A 17,934-nucleotide genomic window follows, 5' to 3' on the forward strand; every position below is an offset into this window, starting at 1 on the left:
TTCAAAGACAGAGTTCTGGAGCCTTTGTTTCTAAATGGGAAATGGATCCAGGAGTTATGCCATGAAGAAAGAGAAAATCCTTTTTTTATGTCACTTTTGCTTTTGTTTACAAATATCAAACACAGAACTGTATAACAAGCCAAAATATACATGAGAAATGCTGTCAGCTTAATAGGGTATTTCACAGTGCTGTCATCTTGATTTTTTTCAGGTGAACGTACAGAGAAACCCTTCCTTCTTATTTGCTCTGAACAACGAAACAGAGCTAGTTTTGGAAACAGAGACTGGGTTGGAGTTTTAGCTGTGTGTCCAGACAGAGGCTTCTGCAAAGTCTCTGTGACATTAAGCTGTGGCCTGGGAACATGAGGAGGGACTGCAGGCCTCACTTGCATGGCCGATCAAAACAGGAAATAAGTCTCCATGATCACTTCAAGCTAGTCTAAGCACCAAGCGGCTCCAAAGGGAGGATATCCCACCTTGCTTGAGCCAAGTGGTTTAGTTTCCTCCTTTGAGCCAGTGCTCAGCCCACAGGATTGGGCTGAAGATTAACCTGATTAAAAAAAAATAAGAGAGAAATAAGCTGTATTTTTCTGCTCCAGAAAACACTGGTTCCTCAAAGTTCTCTTTGAGCTCTAATAAGATGAAAGTTTTAGTGTGTGCTCTAGTAGGTCTCATGTTCCATGTGGTGTAACACAGTGCAATGCTTGCAAGTTAGTCATTCATAGTGCTACAATATTATCTCATTTTGAAACATCTTAGGTTCATATTTAAAAAAAAAAAAAGAAAGAAAAGAAAAACAGCTGCAAGCGATTCAGCTTCCAGTATCAGTGTAATCAAATATATGCAACACAGAGGACAGACCTCAAGACCATCACTTTGAAAAATACAGGCTATTAGCTCAAGGAGAGAATCTCATTTTCTTACAGTGGTATTTAGAGCTCATATCCTGAAGGCTTTTGCTGCTTGTATGTTTGATACTCTGAAAGCAGGAGGCTGCTTTTGTCTTGGAGACAATACTTATTACTTTCTGTCATTTCTCATATTACGCAAAACTGTTCTCAAGGCTTAAGGTTTAACAGAAATCTAAACAGAACATCCAGCTATTAATTTGTAAGGAATTTGTGTCAACTGGGACCTTTAGTCATAAAAGGAGATGCAGCTCAAGTCTGTTGGTTCAGCAAATATAGGACATGTATACGCACACTTTAGCAGCTTGAGTGATACAAAATTTACCTACTAGTTTGCACAATTGTTGGCAGAATCTACAAAGAGCTGAAGACCGAAAGCCTACATAGATTAAGATAGTCTCTTATTCCTAAAGATTATTCTATCAGTTGAGAGTTTTCTCTCTTGTTCATTAGTAGTTTGGCCTCTATCACAGCCTAGGAAGATTAAAATGTAAGTTGATTAAATTTATTTTCCTGCTTTTTTTTTAGTTCATTTGTAACCTGATCATCTTCAAAAGTTGTTCAGATTTGCAGAAAATGTGTCTTTTGTAGTATGAATTATAGCGAACACTCTAGGTTAGAGCTGTGTTCATTCAGGCAAGTCGCTGAGATTAGGCTGCCATCTATTATAATTTCTGTATTGTGGTTCCGGAACTTCCTGGGTGTTATGTAGGTGAATTTCAACTTCATTTCCTCTGAATCCTGACACACGCAATTCTAAACTTTTTGTTTTCCTCTGAAGTTGTTTTGTCACTAAAACTTGGTTATTCCAGTGTCCCTGGCAAGTGAACACAAATGTGTGGTTAAAGTAAATTTATTTTTAAAGATAAGTGAATGTTAAGGAGAATTTACCTAACCCTGGGGTTGAAACATTTTGATGATCAGTTTCATACATTGAGAAATCTTCTTTAAGTTAAGGTGGTGTATATTGTGTTTCTTCTGTAAGCAGTTAAAAGACTTTAGCTTGCTTATACTGTAGCTTTTGGTACTTTTGGGAACTTGGTTTTAATTCACTTTTAGATTTTGACAGAACATAATACTTGAAATCTCACTCTCTTCCAGCTGGTCAGTTAAACTGCTATAGTCAAGGGTAAACTCCTTGAGGAATAAAAGAAAAGTGAGTTTAAAGCAGCTTTCTTCCTCAAAAGTGGTTATGTGTTAACTATTCAGTTTTCTTTCAAAGAGTGACATTGACCTCAAAATTATTTTTAACCTAAGTGTGAAATTGAAATACAAATCAAGTTCTAAAAAGAAGCTGACTTTTGTAAAGCTTAGGTAACCAGTAAAACTAGTAGTACATTATCCTTGCACACATGAAGAAGATACAGTGTGTTTTATAGATAAAGTTAATCTGGAAAGGGGAATTAAGACAAGCAGTGCTTTCTAAGAGCACAGCTGAGTGCATATGAACCGTTAGCATTACTCTGCAGTCTGTATGGGACTGAACAGAATCTCTTCCAGAGTGAGTAATTCAAAAGCAACGTTACCTTTTTATATGCATTACAGAGGTATAATATGTTGCTCATATTCATCTGTGGTTGCAGGGAGCAATTCAGAAACCCCTGGGACTGTCTTTCAGTGAGGGCTTGATAACTGTGTAAAGAAAGGGCCGTAGCACAGATCATGAGAGCAGAGTGTAATTCTACGAGGGTTCTTGTTAGGGTGATACGTTACACCAAGGCAGTAAGAATGCCCTTATGACTAAGTTTAGCTAATCTCTGGCTCTGTGCTGCACTGCGGATGTGCCAGCTGTAGTCAGTAAAAATCATGGGATATGTGGACTGTCACCTCTGCACAGTACAGTAATCCAGAAACCCCACTTAACCTTCACATGCTGCCTGCTTTTCCTCTTGCCTTGCGCTCTCTAATCATATCTTATATGAATGTTCTCTGTCAATTATTCTTAAAAGCAAAATATTGCTGACTATATTACAATGTCTGCCATATCATCTCTTTATTCGTTATTATTTGTCCTCCCAACCTTTTTCCTTCTGTTGTTACTGTGGTTTTTCCCTGTGTTCTGGCTTTATTTTTAGTCTGCTTGATGTTTAGCTATGCTCCTACTCTCCAGACCTTCTGCTTCTTGTTATTGCTTAGTCAGATGGGTATGGAAAATCACAACCTCCTGCATCTCTTCGCACTGTCTCTGGTTATTTGTCTTCCTTGCTTTTTATTTTGCTAATTCTCCTTCAGTAAGTGGAAGCAGCAAGCATTCAGCGACAAAGCAGAGGATATCAGTAGACGTGGATGTATGATAGGAAAGAAACTTTTCAGGGAGTTTTTCCTTCTACCACCTTTCTTTTTTGCTGTGGATAGGCTGTGGAGATAAGTATGGAAATGAGCTGACAAGTTGCAGCTTTAAAGCGACAGGCTTTTCTCAGGGGGTGATATCTGCTCTTTTAAAAGAAGGAATTGTGAATAGAAAGGAACAGAGTCAGGAGGAATTCTGGGCGGAGGGGTTAGAACAGCAAGTGCAGGCAGCACTGAAGCAAGTCAGAATGAGTAGCAGTAAAAGGAAGTGACTCTGCCTGGACGATGATGAATGGGAGGAAGAATATTGATGGAAGTGAGTACTGAAATGAAGAATTGTGTGTGGCTTCATTTTTGCTTCTTCCACTGCTATTCCAAAATTTTTGAACCCTGTGTTGCATGGCTGGCAGTGTGTGGGCCTGGTCACAGAGCTTGGTCAGCTGCACAAGGTGGCATAGCCACAGGGTTTCTGCATTCATGCTGTGGCACTTTGAGGACAGCCTATCACTTTAGAATAGGTCTTGGTTTTAGTTTTAGTCATACATTACTGTGGAGTCATCAGTGATGAGTAATTTGTCACAGTGCAGATAAAGACCTTGAGGCTAAGACGACCTTACGAGATGAGGCATAACAAAATAAGGCCAAACTTTATTGCACTGCTGTATTTTATTATTAGTGTTATCTGTAACATAATTAGAGATCATGAACTCCTAGTTAGTAAAGATCTTATTTCAATACTTTCGTACAGTTAACTTTTATCCTCGCTAATGAGGAGGGGCTGTAGTAATCTGGGTAAAGAAAAATAAGGGTATTACTGTTCCATAGCGCTAACTGGCTTGCAAAAACCATGTGTAACTTTCCCTGTGCTGAATTCCCTTCAGCTGGTGTTTCAGAGGTGCTCACTGAGGCTGGCTTGGCATCACCTGGTTCTATACATGTGGAAAATCCTGTTTGCCTTAAAGGGCAAACAGAGTCATAAAAGCAGACTTAGGTCAGAATCATCCCATGTCAAACAGCTCTTACTAGTTTAAATTCAGCAGCACAGTGTGAACCTGGTTTTATACTTGTTCCTAAAGATGACTGGAAATAGTGTAGCCATTCATGGGACACTGAAGAGAGGAGGAGGCACTTTCCTGAAGCTTGGGTGAGCAGCCTAAGGACACTGGAGAGGTCACCACTTTCATTAACAGTTTATTTTTAAAATAAAATTAAACAACAACAACAAGAAAACTAAAGCCCAAGTTCCCCCTACTCCTAAAATTTCAGACTGAACAACTATTCAAAATAACTTTCTTCCCTAGTAGGTTCTGTTAGCTTCTAAAAAGCGTTAGTTCTTCTAAAATAACTCCACATTCATAGTACAGTTCAGCCTGTAGCTTTTTAGAGCATAAAATAAGAATTCTGTTTTTGAAAAATGTGGTACTATCTTTATATAATGGCTGTAATGACCTCAAGACCAGGGATTTTCTGTCAGCTAATGACTACCTGGGCTAAAGGCCTGAGGCTCTGCCTTCAGCCCTCGCTGCAGCTGCTAGTTATTAACTGCCAGCAATTGCTTTCTCCCTCAGTTATTATTTATTAATTGGTATTGAAGCAATTATATCCAGATAATTCTTTGTGGGTGAAGAAATTGGTTATAGCAGAATGATTTAGCTATCAAAAGTAGGACTGGTCCTGAATTAAAATCTATTTTTCTTTCTCTGCAACCCGAATTTTGTGCAGCTGCACTTGAGCTCTCCTCTTTAAACCCATCTATAAAGGAGAAGTAACTTTTGTTAGCACACCACTTACCACTGGGAGGCCACACATGTATCTGATAAACAGCCAGCTAGCTCGGGAACGCACCAGGTATAGTTCAAGCTGATGCTTTGTTGACTTTAACACTTAATATTTATATGGTATGGCGTGCTGCTATGGTTGTGTTATGATAATATCCATACATTCTTGGTCCTCACTACATTTGTCCCACTTTTGTCCTCCCAGATAGCTTTCAGCAAACAGTTAAACCCACACACATTGCAAAGCATTTGATTAGACTCCACGGGAGTTAGGCAGTTGTATTGAACTAGAAAAGCACAAACAAGCATGCAGATGGACAGGTGTTAGCTTTCTTTTGCTTTTATGAATTTTTCTTTGTAATAACAGGAGTAAAGGCTGATTCTACAAATACTTGCTAGACAGTTTAGTATGGTGAATAATTTAGTTGATTGGGAAGCCCTAATATATTAGTAATGAAAAGAAACTGTAATTTTCAATTTCAGGGAAAATTTTACCACATCAATATGCATTTACTTTTAGTTTATTAATTTTTAAATAATATAGCTAAAAAACATGCCATAAAGCCTATGTGATCAGCAACCATGCTAAACCGAATATGCCAGGGCATCTGTTAAAAAAAACAGAAAACTGCAAACTTGCAACCAATTGTTATTGATTTCTGGTTGAGTTTGCAAGTCAAATGCACGAGGAAAACACTGTATATGTATTGTGCTTACTCCTTTTAAAAAACTCTTGGTCAGCACTTGTAGTACATGCAGTATTTAAATGTGAAATTTATTAACATAAACTCTTAGCTGCACTCTGAAAAGAATGGCAGTGAATTGAAAGACTTGCGATTGGGAATGTCTTTGTTTTTGGCTAGGAAGATCAACTGTAAGTATCTGGTGCTGTTCTTCTACTTAGGGTGCAGCAGCAAGAGGATTTTTATCAAAAGGTACAAATTGGTTCCTTAAATCCATGTTTGCAATATGTTAAGTTTCTGTCTTGCTTGGAAAACTGGGAGTGGAGAGGGAGGTGGCACATGCAGTTGTTGCAACAAGCATCAGACTGCAGTCTTGATGGAAAGTCATTCCTTTCAAGGGCATTTCAGAGTCTGTTCTGGCCAGTGAAAAGCAAGAAAGATCCAGAGCTCTTACAATTTCTCTACTCCTTCTCTGCCAGTGTCTCACAGGAGTAGTGTAAAGTCTCTGCAATTCCCACATTGTAAGGAGGGGAAATGAGATGGAGGTTGTGAAGCAAAAGACACTGCTTTTGCCTTCAGGTGCCAATGAGCTTATATCTGGTAGTAAGTACTGTGACAATATAACTCAAAGCATGAGCATCCTAGTTGTGGACTGCTTTCTAGACTACATTCTTCTATGTTTTCTTAGGTCTCTGGGGTCCTACTGGCAGATTTGACTTCATTAACTTACTTGTTAAGGTTGCAGTCCTTTGCGCCAACCTGAATTCTGCTTCCGAAGGCAGCAAGACTCTATTAATGTGTTTCCATAAGAGTCGTGCTCTTTTTATAAAGGCAAAAAAGAAGTGCCAAGGAATCTCACCCCAGGACAACAGAAAAGCGAACCATTCCTGCACCAGCCTCAACATCTGTCAGTCAAACCGGTGTTATCTCGTACACCTACCAGAGTAACTGCACGCTACAGAGTGAAAATGGGTTACCCAGGCAGGTGTCTTGGCTGACATCTGCTTGAGTGACAGATGCAGTATTCGTGAGGCAGGAGAGGGATGCGCTTTCATTTATTTCTAGACCAGTCTCTTCTCCAGGCTATATATATATATATATATTCTTTTCAGGTAAGTTTTCAAATCATATTTTTTCATACAGAATTAAAAAAAAAAAAAAAGACCGTTTGTTCCCAGTTGTTAGAGCCAGTGAGGGGAAATAAACCCCTCGTGAGGATTTTATAACTATTGAGTCCAAACCCTCTTTTTGACAATCTCTGTAACATTTACCTTATAAGTTTGGCTTCTGCCTGATATATAAAAAATATAGTATATATTATATATATGAAATATAATATATATTTATAGAATATATATTTTTATGTGTATGTATATATGTATATAAATAAATATATTGGAAAGCTTAAGCAAAGGCTACCCTATTTCTGTTTTTGTCCTAGTATTTTTTGCTGCCCTGAGTAAGAGTTAGCGGTGTGGTTAGCGGTGTTACTCCCGTTAGCACTGGCAGAGGATCAGTCTGTTTACCTTCTATAGATGTGCCCACAGGGTTAACAAGGCTCATTCTTCCCGCTGGGTGCTTTCTCACTTCAGGTACCTTTTCAAAAAACTTTTATGAGCCAGAACGGCACAGTTTTATAGTATAAATACACGTTTCTGGTGGCCAGGTTGAAAAAGTCTGGCTGTGGTTGTTCACATGTTCTTCCCATCTTGACCTTAGAGTGCTGTTTGCACGCTGTAAACTCTGCAGCTGTAGGAATACTGTGGTGACTCTTATGCTGGCCGTTCTGTTGTTGAGTTTATTCCATGTAAATGATAGCTGAGGCTTCCTATCTGCTGGAGCACAGCACACTGTGCCAGCATGTGGAGAGGTGCTGGGGAACTGGCTGTATAGGCTTGGGTTCACTATATGGTACTCTTAGGAAATCCTCAGCTGCTCCTTCCTGGCAGTTCTCTGGCGGCCGAGTGCTGTTGAGACATAGCAAAAGCAGCCAGAGATGGGAACTGAGCCTGTTATCTTCTTATTTGGAACAGAATAATTTGAAAGCAGATTATGTTTCTCTTTGAAGGGTAAATAACCTAAAGTGTAATAAAAAAGTTACCCCACAGTGGATTATTTTGAAAAATATTTAGCGACATATTTTGTTTAACAGCATGCAGTTATGCTGTGTGGCAGTTTAGGAAGGAACACGAAGACTAAACTTTATTTGAAATGACTAAGTAGAGGAAGGGATATGAAGTCAAATGCAACTATTAGCATTCGCTGGGGGCATCTCTGGGGGTCCACACATTTTCCTTTTCCCCCTGGAGTGCAGCGGATGGTTTGGTAGTCACAGCAGCTTGGAACCTCAATTAGAATTCATGTCCCCAGGACAACAAGCAGAACCTTGGCTAATAAAGATAAAAAGAAGGAAATAAAAGGTAGAGGAGGAAGAAGAGACGTGGATTTCTATGGATTAGTTTCAAAGAAAGACTACCTACTGAGTCACTTCCCTATTTCCTGTAGTTCTCCAGTCCTATGGCTAATTAGATCACAGTCCCTAGTTGAATAACCGTAGACCATGCTGTGTTTCTTTTTGCTGTGAAAGGTTCCTATATGTTTAAAATTTTATAGTGTTGTTTTGGAATAAATTCATTGTTTCCATTTAAAAGGTAGAGAACAAGAGAAGACTGATTTATAGCTGTGAGAAAGTTTGATAGTTTTTTGTCTTACTTGAGGAATTCAGATGTAAATCCAAATTTATATGTGGGAACGTTAATGAGTGATAACATGCACTGCTTCATCTACAGTAACATGTTGAATGCATATGTATTCATGAAACAGAAACTTATATTTTTGGCTACCTCTGGGTTAGAGAGGACATAATATATATAAAAATAAATAAATAAACATGTTTCCCAGATTAAAGGACATAATTCTCCTCCTTTTAATGCAGTTTCGTGAGCTGGATTCATGTGATGGTAATTGTTTGAATGATGCATAGACTTCATTTTCCTGTCTTAATTAACACCTACCTTCTATTCCTTAGTTTCTCTGTATGTTAAAAATGTGTTATATATGAAGTTATGTAGCAAGAGAATGTACTGATTAAGGGAGTATACATATATTTCAGTCCATGAAACTTTTACTAAATCAGCTTTTGAGGTAAGCATCAGCAGAGGTAATAGCAGCTTTCTGCTCTCACTTGGAGGCTCTCCTATGATCAAGTTGTGTGAAAATTGAATTCATACAAACCTTTGTACATCTGCCTCCACAGAGTGTGCAGCTATGATGGATACAAATTCGGTATCTGCCCTTGCACATGTTCAAAAACTCTTGCTATGCTGGTTGCTAGTGGGAAAAGGAATGTATATTATTTTTCTATTCCCATTCTTCCTTTTGAAGCAGCATAGACTTCTCTTGCAACCTAAAACTGATTTTTTTTTCAGTCTGCAATTTACTTAAGGTTTTCCGTGGCACTGTGATTTTTAAGCCCATGAAAAGTAGACTGGTAGTTGCATTTTGTGTCTCTTTATATTGTGTCTCTCTACACTGCTTTACCTTTTTGTGTCTCTATACATTGCTTTCCTGGGAGCTGTTCAGGATTTATTCTTGAGCTAAGGGATCAAGCATTGGGCTCAGCTGGAAATTTAGGCAGTTAATATAAGCAGAAGATCTGAAATTACATAGCAATCACCAACTTCTAATAAGTAAAAGATTAAGAAATAGAGTAGACGCCATTACGTTTGTGTTCAAAAACATTACATTTATTTTAAGTGAGGATAGCAATGAGTATATTGAAATGTATAGGCCTCAAGATAGCAGAAAGGTGACTACCCTAAGAGCGTGGTATCTTGGTACAGAAAGAGAAAGCTTGACAAATTCCTTGCATCATGCTGCAGAATCATGGAATGGTTGAAGTTGGAAAGGGACTTTTGGAGGTCTTCTAGTCCAACACCCCTGCTCAAACAGGGTCACCTGGAACAGGTTCCCCAGGACCATATCTAGATGGCTTTTGAAGTCTCCAGGGTTGGAGACTCCATAGCCTCTCTGGGCAACTTGTTCTAGTGTTAAAGACTGGCTTATGATGGTACACACAATACTGGTCATTCAGAGTTGCCAAGGAAAGCGCTATATAATTTGTCTGCGAAGTGGAGTTACGCCATCTTCTATCCACAAGAAATGTGAGGCACATGGAGGAGACAGGGAATAGCTTGGAGCTAGGAAGGTAGTGTGAACATTCTGAAAACATGCAGAAGCATGAACAAGCTAGAAATGTAAAGGGTGATGAAGAGGTCCAACGTTCAGAAAGCTTGGGACTGCTTGCTATTAACTTTGAAACGCCTAACTAGTTGTATGTGTGAGCTGCTTGAGCAGCAAAAAAAGTTCAGAGAAGGCATAATTTACGTATGGAAATGAGGATTTGTAATTTGCATGGTTACAATAGTGTATATTATAGCATTTGTCTTTACTACAAAATACTATGATGAGTCACATAGGACTAGGAATGATTATACTACCATAAAGTATTTCAAGGATAAAAAGGATCAGTGAATCATAGTGCAGCTGGTAATGTAGAGTTGCCTGGTGTCATAGTTTTGTTATTCAGAAATTGATGGGTAAGAAGAAATATCCTCAATATGTTTTGTATGTACATATGTTCTTTAATGATGTTTAAAGTATTTAAATGTATTTAATCATTCAGGCCATTCCTGAACTGAAGTTGCCAATGATGCCTTTCAGAACCTGCATGAGGAAGTCCAGAATAAACCTAACTTCCTACAGAATCCATCTGCTTTGAAAGATGTTTTCTGTCAAATACAGAGGAGATTTACTGATGCTGAACTGTTTTCCTAAAGTTAAATAACTGTAATGGTTAGGGTAACCTTTAGAAGCTCTGTCACCTAAACTTAGACTACCCCTCTTTACCCTGACACATCATTGTCTGTTGTCTTCCGTGGTTGCCTTGTAGCATGTTATCAGTTGAGACCACAGCAGATCTTTCAAGCTGAAGGATTTCTGTGTTTTTTTTTTTTTTTTTTTAATCTCATCAGAACAAGTTCTGATAATTTTACTAAGCCTTAGGTTGCGTTTTCTGTTGGTGTAACTGAGAGCTGCTGCTGGAAAGAGTTGTTGTCCTCACCCTTCCCTGCACCCTTGTGCTATATGATTTCTGTCAGATCTGGTGATCTGTGGCTAAACAGCCCGCTTAGCGACACAAGCCAAAGGACAGCTAACCAAAAACTGTCTTACTGAATATGTACGTAGTCTGTGGGTCCACTCGGGAAGAGGAGGAAATGCATGACTGCCCTTTTTAGTGATGTGCCAACATAGCTTTGGATTAAGTGCAATATAAAACTACCTATGGAAGAATTTTGCAAAACTTGCCTTATGTTAGTGTTGCTCTATCACGTCCAAGCTGCTATTGCTATTACTCACATGAACAAGTTAATGCCAGGTGATTAATATGTGTTTATTACAAGTGAGGCCTTTAAAGGAGTGTGGTGCTTCTGGATTTACCATTTTCTCTGTGCCTCGTCTTCATGTTTAATAGGAAACCACAGGCAGTTGGACTCCAGTTGCCTTGGCCCTATTTGTAGTGGGGAGACGGTACTACCAGAAAAGGCAGCGTGGGAGGTAGCCACAGCCACAGCTGGCCTTCAGGTCTTGTGCTAGATTATACTTAACTTTTCAAAAGACTGAAAAGAAAACTTAATTATTGTAGTGACAGCCACACTGGATAAGATTATTTAGTGCTGCAGAGTATGGAGACCAATTTAGAGAAGGTGACCAAGAGCTATTCCTAGGTGTCAGACATAGGCGATTCTGGTCGGGAGTTGTATGTGGAACTCTGGTTCTATTGCCACTGAAGGGCTTCCTCTCCATGAATGTGTATTATATATTTTGGAGGCTGTTGGACTTCATTCTCCATAACAATCAGCAGCAACAAGATCGATATTTTACTTACATGTCTTGTGAAAAAGCTTCCCCCCCCCTTATGTTTTAATGCATTTACTCCATATTTTTCCCCATTTGTTTCCCTAACCTTTTGTTGTGAGGAACAGCCACTGGTATGCCTGTGTTCTTTATTCACTTCCTGTGCGCTAGCCCTAATTTTCTAGACCATTTAGCTGTCTTTTTTTTCAGAGCTCAAAATAGTTAATCTCCCTCTGTATGCGTTTCATTTCCTATCTCTTTATTCTTACCACCCCTCTCTGTGCATTTCAAGTTCTGCAGTGTCTTTTTTTTTTTTTTTTGAAATGGTGAATAGGAAGGAGGTGCCACGATTACTTATCTGTAGTGCTCAAGATCTGTATACTGTGGCATAATGATGGCTTCATTTTTGTTCTTTATTCTTGCCTTCATTGGTTGTACTATTATGTTTGCCTATTAAATGTCTGCTGAGCACTGAGCGAATGTTTTCAGAGAGCTGTCCACAATGCTCTGACTTCTTCCCTGTGTTGTTGTAGCTAATTTAGACTGTTGGTTTTTTTTTTGCATCGCTTTGCACTTAACAGATACAAATTTAATGTGCCATTTTATCAGCCAACCACTCCTTGCAGCATTTCTTTTACACGTGACTATCCTGAATAATTCTGTACAGTTTACACATTTTTCTGGCTCTATGTCCCTGTCAGTTCTGGATGCATTCCTTACTGCTTATCTCTGCTGGTATGCCAGAGGAGTTTGTGATTAGGAAGAAAATGGCAGCTGGATATTTTATTTTGTGACAGGAAACTTTCAAACAACTTCACTGAAAACTTTTGCTGAAAAAGATTCAGACAAGGTGAACCTGACCAGTTGAATAGAAATTATAAAGCTTATTACTAAAAGACATAGGTAAGTATGGTTCAGGTCACTGCTGTGTAAGAATTTGAGTAACATTAGTAGCTGTAAGACAATTTGTCACTGATGAAATTCACCAACAGTATAAATACTCTGTAAATATATTTTAGAAATTATGACTTAAGTAATATTTGAGTTACTCTTGTAATCTTGGTGCAAGTGAAATTCCCATTGGGTATAAATTGAGAGAGAGAAAGAAGGAAGAATGAAAACGATATAAAGCATAAAAAAGACAATCGTTTGAATATATATTAAGACTTCTGTGGCTGTGAGTACTTTCAAGAGAGGATACACAGAGAAGGAACTAAAAATCTCAAAATAGATACTATTTAATTTTCCTTTTTCAAAGCATCTAGAACATTTGAGTTCCTTTTTTGTTTGTTTGTTTTTTTGCAGTGTGTTAACAAAATAAGTCTTTGCCTAAGATTTAGATGACAATGGCCACTTGCACTCAAACCATTTTTTTTTTTAATCCAGTAGCATGAATTATTTGTAAAATGTAGTCTTTAAGTCAGAAGTTTTTTGGCAATTTTGCATCACTCTGGCCAAATGGTCCAAATAGGTATGCAAATGTGTGGTTTTCAAATCGTGCAAATTTATAGTAGAAAAGAGTACAGCATTGAAGCAGGGAATAGTGAATTTTGGTTGAATACGTTGAATAATTTTGCCTGAAATAGAGTCAGGAGTGAGATCAAGATTCACAAAATGGCCAATGGGTAAAGAATATCCTTTTTTTTTTTTTAATCAAGTAACTCAGTAGGATAAAATACTCGGTCAGGACACAGGAGATGTGAGTTGTAAATTCTCCTTATTTAAGGATGTTCAAGTCCACTCGTCCTGTTTTTTGAAAGTGCCGATATGCTGGTATTAGCCAACAGAACATTGTCCCTTTTTATTTTCTGGTACCTTTAAAATTTTATTTTTGACTTCTAATTAAATGTTTAACAAGTAGTGCTAGGGAGAAACTTCATGTAAGGATACCTTTGTCCCAGTCCTTGTTCTCTTTTTTATTTCTTTTTACCAGGAATGATTTCAACAGGAGGAATTAAGAGTATCATTTTGAAACGTTTGGTGCAGGAGAGAAGTGAATTCTCAGTTTTGTTCTCCCTACCCCCAGTTAACAAGTCTAAATGAAAGTCTAAGCATGTGAGTGATGTCCGGACTTCCACTGTAGCACAGGGTAATCTTGCCCATACAGTTAGTGGTTCAAGAGATTTGTTGTAGATGCCTATTTTAGAGAGCATCTGATTTTATTGACCGGACCTTCATTGACTTGTAATGAGAACCTAGACGTCATCTCATATGCAGATGAAACATTTCGTAGGAAGGAAAAAAAAAAAAAAAGCATTATGGTAAATTTGATTCAGTGCTCAATAACTGAAAGAAAGGTAAGTTTGCCTGATGACCTGAAAAAGTCGATTGTTTGCACGTCCCTTGTGAGATGCAAACACACTTACAATAGTAGAATACTGGGAAGATTCTTTTGTTTCCTATTTTCCTGTTTTTTTTCTGAAATGTTTCTACAAAATCAGCAGGTTTAATAAAAAGAAGGCACTCTAAAAAAACTTATGATTCTGATATGTGTAAAATCATTTTTGCATTGGTTTGTGTGTGTTCATAGTGTGTTTTGGTTTATAACTAATGCTGCAGTGACAGAAAGATTATTCCTCTCCTTAGAAGAAGGCAAATAAGAACCATGAAAAACATAATACCATTGTTTGACATTTCTGCCTAGTCTCGAGAAGGACAGGTAGAGAGGTCTTTAACTGATCTCTATATACCTGGATAATGCCAAATATACAGCTTTTGTGGGAACTCCAAAATGGAAAAACCTTGGGTATTCCATACCCGAACTTTTCACCCGAAAGAAGCTGTGTGTGATTTTGTACCATTTTCTGCTCATCAGCATTCAGCAACACTGCAGGACAGAGAAAAAATACAGAAATGTAAGAAAAGAGATAAAAGGAGACTGAGAGCTGAAAAAAGATAAATGACTTTGCTGTCAGTGCAGCATAATGGAAATGAAGTCAGTGCTTGGCAATGTGCAATTGCCCAGTACGGTTAGTCCCAGATTGTGTTTTAAGTGAAATATATGTATTTTGTACTTTATTTCTGTATTCATATAGAGATAAGTGACTTTCTTATTAGTTGATTGCAATGGAAATAGAGGTCTTGATTCTGCAAAGGCGTAAGAATGTGACTTTCATGCTCAGTATCTGCTCAGTTATTGGCTTTGTCAATAAAAGGATTTTGTTGTTGTGAAGGTAAGGCCCCTCCTAGGCTTGTTCAGGCACAGGTATAAAAAGATTCCACAAGAAGGATATATACTTACCTTAAAAAAAATATATTTAGTGGCTGACACACACACACACAGGAGATAGCTGGGACTTAATGGACTGTTAGGCTCAGCATTAGCGTGCTCCCATCACTGATGGGGCACCCGTAGTCTTTGCTGGCCTCGCAGGCCTTTGTCAGGAGGGGAAGGGTTGTCCTGCATCATTGCGCTGAACAGACCCTCCGTATTGCTGAGCTGCTGTTTCCAGCAGCTCTGATACTCACAGTACTGGACTTGATGATTCCTAACAGGGCTGACTAACTTCTCTCTCTCTTTTTTTTTTTTTTCCTCTTTTTCTTCTTCCTCTCTTCTTTATAGTTTTACACCATGCCATCTTGGTGTTTTCCTCTTGAACCCCTTAGCTACTGATGATCTTGTCTTGACAATCCCAGCGCTCTGTAACTTTTACCTTTTAATCTTCCCGTCACTCTTGTGCAGCAGTTGCAGAGAGTTAGACTTTGGTCTACAGGCAGATACACTTGCAGGGTGGGAAAGATTACAGTACAGAGAGGGTGATAGACCATAATGATTCCATTATGGCCTGCAGATGGCATGCAAATAATGATTTGCATGACTGGATTATGTGTCTAATTAAAAGTAGTATTAATTTTTTTTAACAGATTACAATTTCATTTTCTTAAAAGAAGTAATAAAATATACGCTTTCTATGTGATTTTCAAATAATTTTCACAGAACTATTTGTGAAATACACAGTGGAAGTGTAATTCATTTTAGAATGTGCCTGTACTGGAATCAAAACACAAAAAGGAATCAACAACAACTTTGAAAGACGTCTGCAAATTTGCATTTTGTTCCAGATTGGATCTGACAATGTAGCTTTAATGAACTTGGTCTTGAGCATCTGCAAACTACTTGCAAACTGGAATTTTCTTTTTTAATAGCTGACTGTGGAATCACAGTCTTTGTAATCACGAATGCTGTGTCTCCACAGTACCTATTTGCAATATAATAATACTAATAATATAATCATAATAGTAGCAATAATAAAATCCCTTCCCTCACAGTTAAATCTCAGCATTCTGGACAGCATGTTATAGCAGTGTCATGTGCTGTCAGATGATTATAATGGCTCATAGATGGCTGCAAATGGCCTCCAAATCCCATGTACTGCTGCAAATACACTCCTTTTCTGTGCTGTTCCCTTTTAGTTCCTTCATTTTAACAAATGAATCCCAGAATTCACAAGTGTACAGGAAACTTTTGTCCCAGAGCATTTTTAAGGTATAAATGAAAATATAGAGGACTGTCAGAAGCAGTGTTTTGTGCTCACAGAAGAAACTTGGGATACTTCTAATTCACTCATCACAGGAGATAAATGGGACAGCATTGCTCACAGGATCATCTCTTTCTGTCCATGCCTGTACTTCTAAATATTCACACTTTTAATCCTTAAATGCATCTCTATGAATGCAGGGCAATGTACAGACATGAAAGCTAATAGTATGTGAGCTAGCAGGGATAGGTAACTTACCCACTAAAAGTGTAAGTACTTAGTAAATCCCTAATTTAAATGGAGAGGCTGTATAGTTGTGACCATGCTGTATTACCTGGGAGCAGGCATATCCCAAATCAGTGTTAACAGAGAAAATAAATGCTGGTTCATCCTCCCCTACCTATGTATGTGTGTGTATATATATACATACCACGTACATGAAAATTAAATTACCTTTCAATTTGTAATACTGCCTCTGACACCTCACCTAGTATGGGTGCCTTTAAAAATCAGTGCTCAGTGTAGACAAACCCTTAATCTTGTTTTTGTTGTCTTGGCTCATTTTTCTTTATAATCTGCAGGACCAAAGAGAGTGCAGGATACCAGCTTTTCCTTGCTGTGCTTGCTACTGGCTTGTTCATGTGAGTGAGGTAACAACTCGGTGCATTTCTGTAATTCCTATGCCCTCAATGACCTAGGATTTGGAGTTTCTTCCATAATATTTGCTCTTTCTAACATACGATATTTCAGTTTTCAAGAGCTCAAAGCCTGGCTGTTAAACTTGGCTATTTTTGCATTTGAGATCGTCCTAGGGCTTTCAGAAAGCCCATTGCTTTAGGCTCAGGAGTCTGAAAAACCCATTAACAATCTCAGCAGTAATGACAAAGTAGAAATCAGCATTCAAAGATGAGTTTCTTGTCAGGGTCCCAAGCAAATGTGCTTTGCAGGGAGTGCTGGCGAAACTTGCTTCCAAGAAGACCAGTGCAGCAGCCTGCACTGCTGCTTGAGGGTCTGATGATTGCAAGGAACAAAGAGAATGATGGCCATGGAGCTTATGCTTATAGTATTTGACCCCTTTCCTGCTGTGGCATGAAATGAATGAAGCACATCCGTTCTTCTGGGAGAGACGAGTGATCCTTAGTAGAGTACAGTGCAGTGATCCCTTAATTGACACCGATTTAGCTGTCTCTGGAAGCGAGAGTAGGATAACAGCATCAGCAGAGCGTCGTGTCCCAGGTCATTTACTGTGCTCAGAGTCAGGGCTTGTTAGCTGAGCCCTAGCACTGCCTCTGCCGCACACGTCTCTGTGCAGAGCTGGACTGCAGCAGGCCGCGATGGCAGCGTGTCTGCCAGCTCCTCTGCACCACGCTGTGCGGCGCAGGAGACGGCCGGGGCTGCTGCTGGGGTTGCTTGTATCTTCATGTGCCCTCTCTTCGAAAAGCAGACAGTTTCATGAGACTGTGCTCAACACAAGAGACTGTGCTCTTGTGGATATATGTATATATATATATATATATAGTTTTTTTTTCCTTCAGTGGTAAGACTATTTCATTTTGCTAGGAAGAAAAACAGAGGTGAAATACCTTAGTAATTGTTTAACATAATGCTCAATCTGCTAACATTTTTATTTTTCCGTAGGCAAACTGAATGGGCAAAGATCAAATGCAGCTGTGAAAGTTGAAAGAACAGAGTGGCTGGAGGCACTTGGGAAGAGCAGCTAGTTGCATAGTGTTGGGAAGTCCATGTTGGGAAGTCCCTGAATGCATCAGCTGGATGCTGACTGAGAGCAGCTTTCTCGTAGGGTTAATCCCTTGGGAGACTAATGAAAAGATTGACTGGTCCTTGAACCACGGAACACTTTCAACTTTAGCCTTTAGTTTAA

At 38.7% G+C, this 17,934-nt stretch overlaps 1 protein-coding gene across 1 annotated transcript in view; it reads left to right on the forward strand.

Annotated features, from left to right (window-relative positions):
- The window catches only part of TRHDE (thyrotropin releasing hormone degrading enzyme), a 215,534-nt gene that overhangs the window by 6,307 nt on the left and 191,293 nt on the right, over positions 1 to 17,934 (forward strand). The gene's annotated exons all lie outside the window — the stretch shown is intronic.

This window comes from Tinamus guttatus, unplaced genomic scaffold (assembly GCF_059628265.1).
Source record: "Tinamus guttatus ecotype Peru unplaced genomic scaffold, ASM5962826v1 Tinamus_guttatus_pri_ptg000171l, whole genome shotgun sequence".
Classification (NCBI taxonomy): Eukaryota; Metazoa; Chordata; class Aves; order Tinamiformes; family Tinamidae; genus Tinamus; species Tinamus guttatus.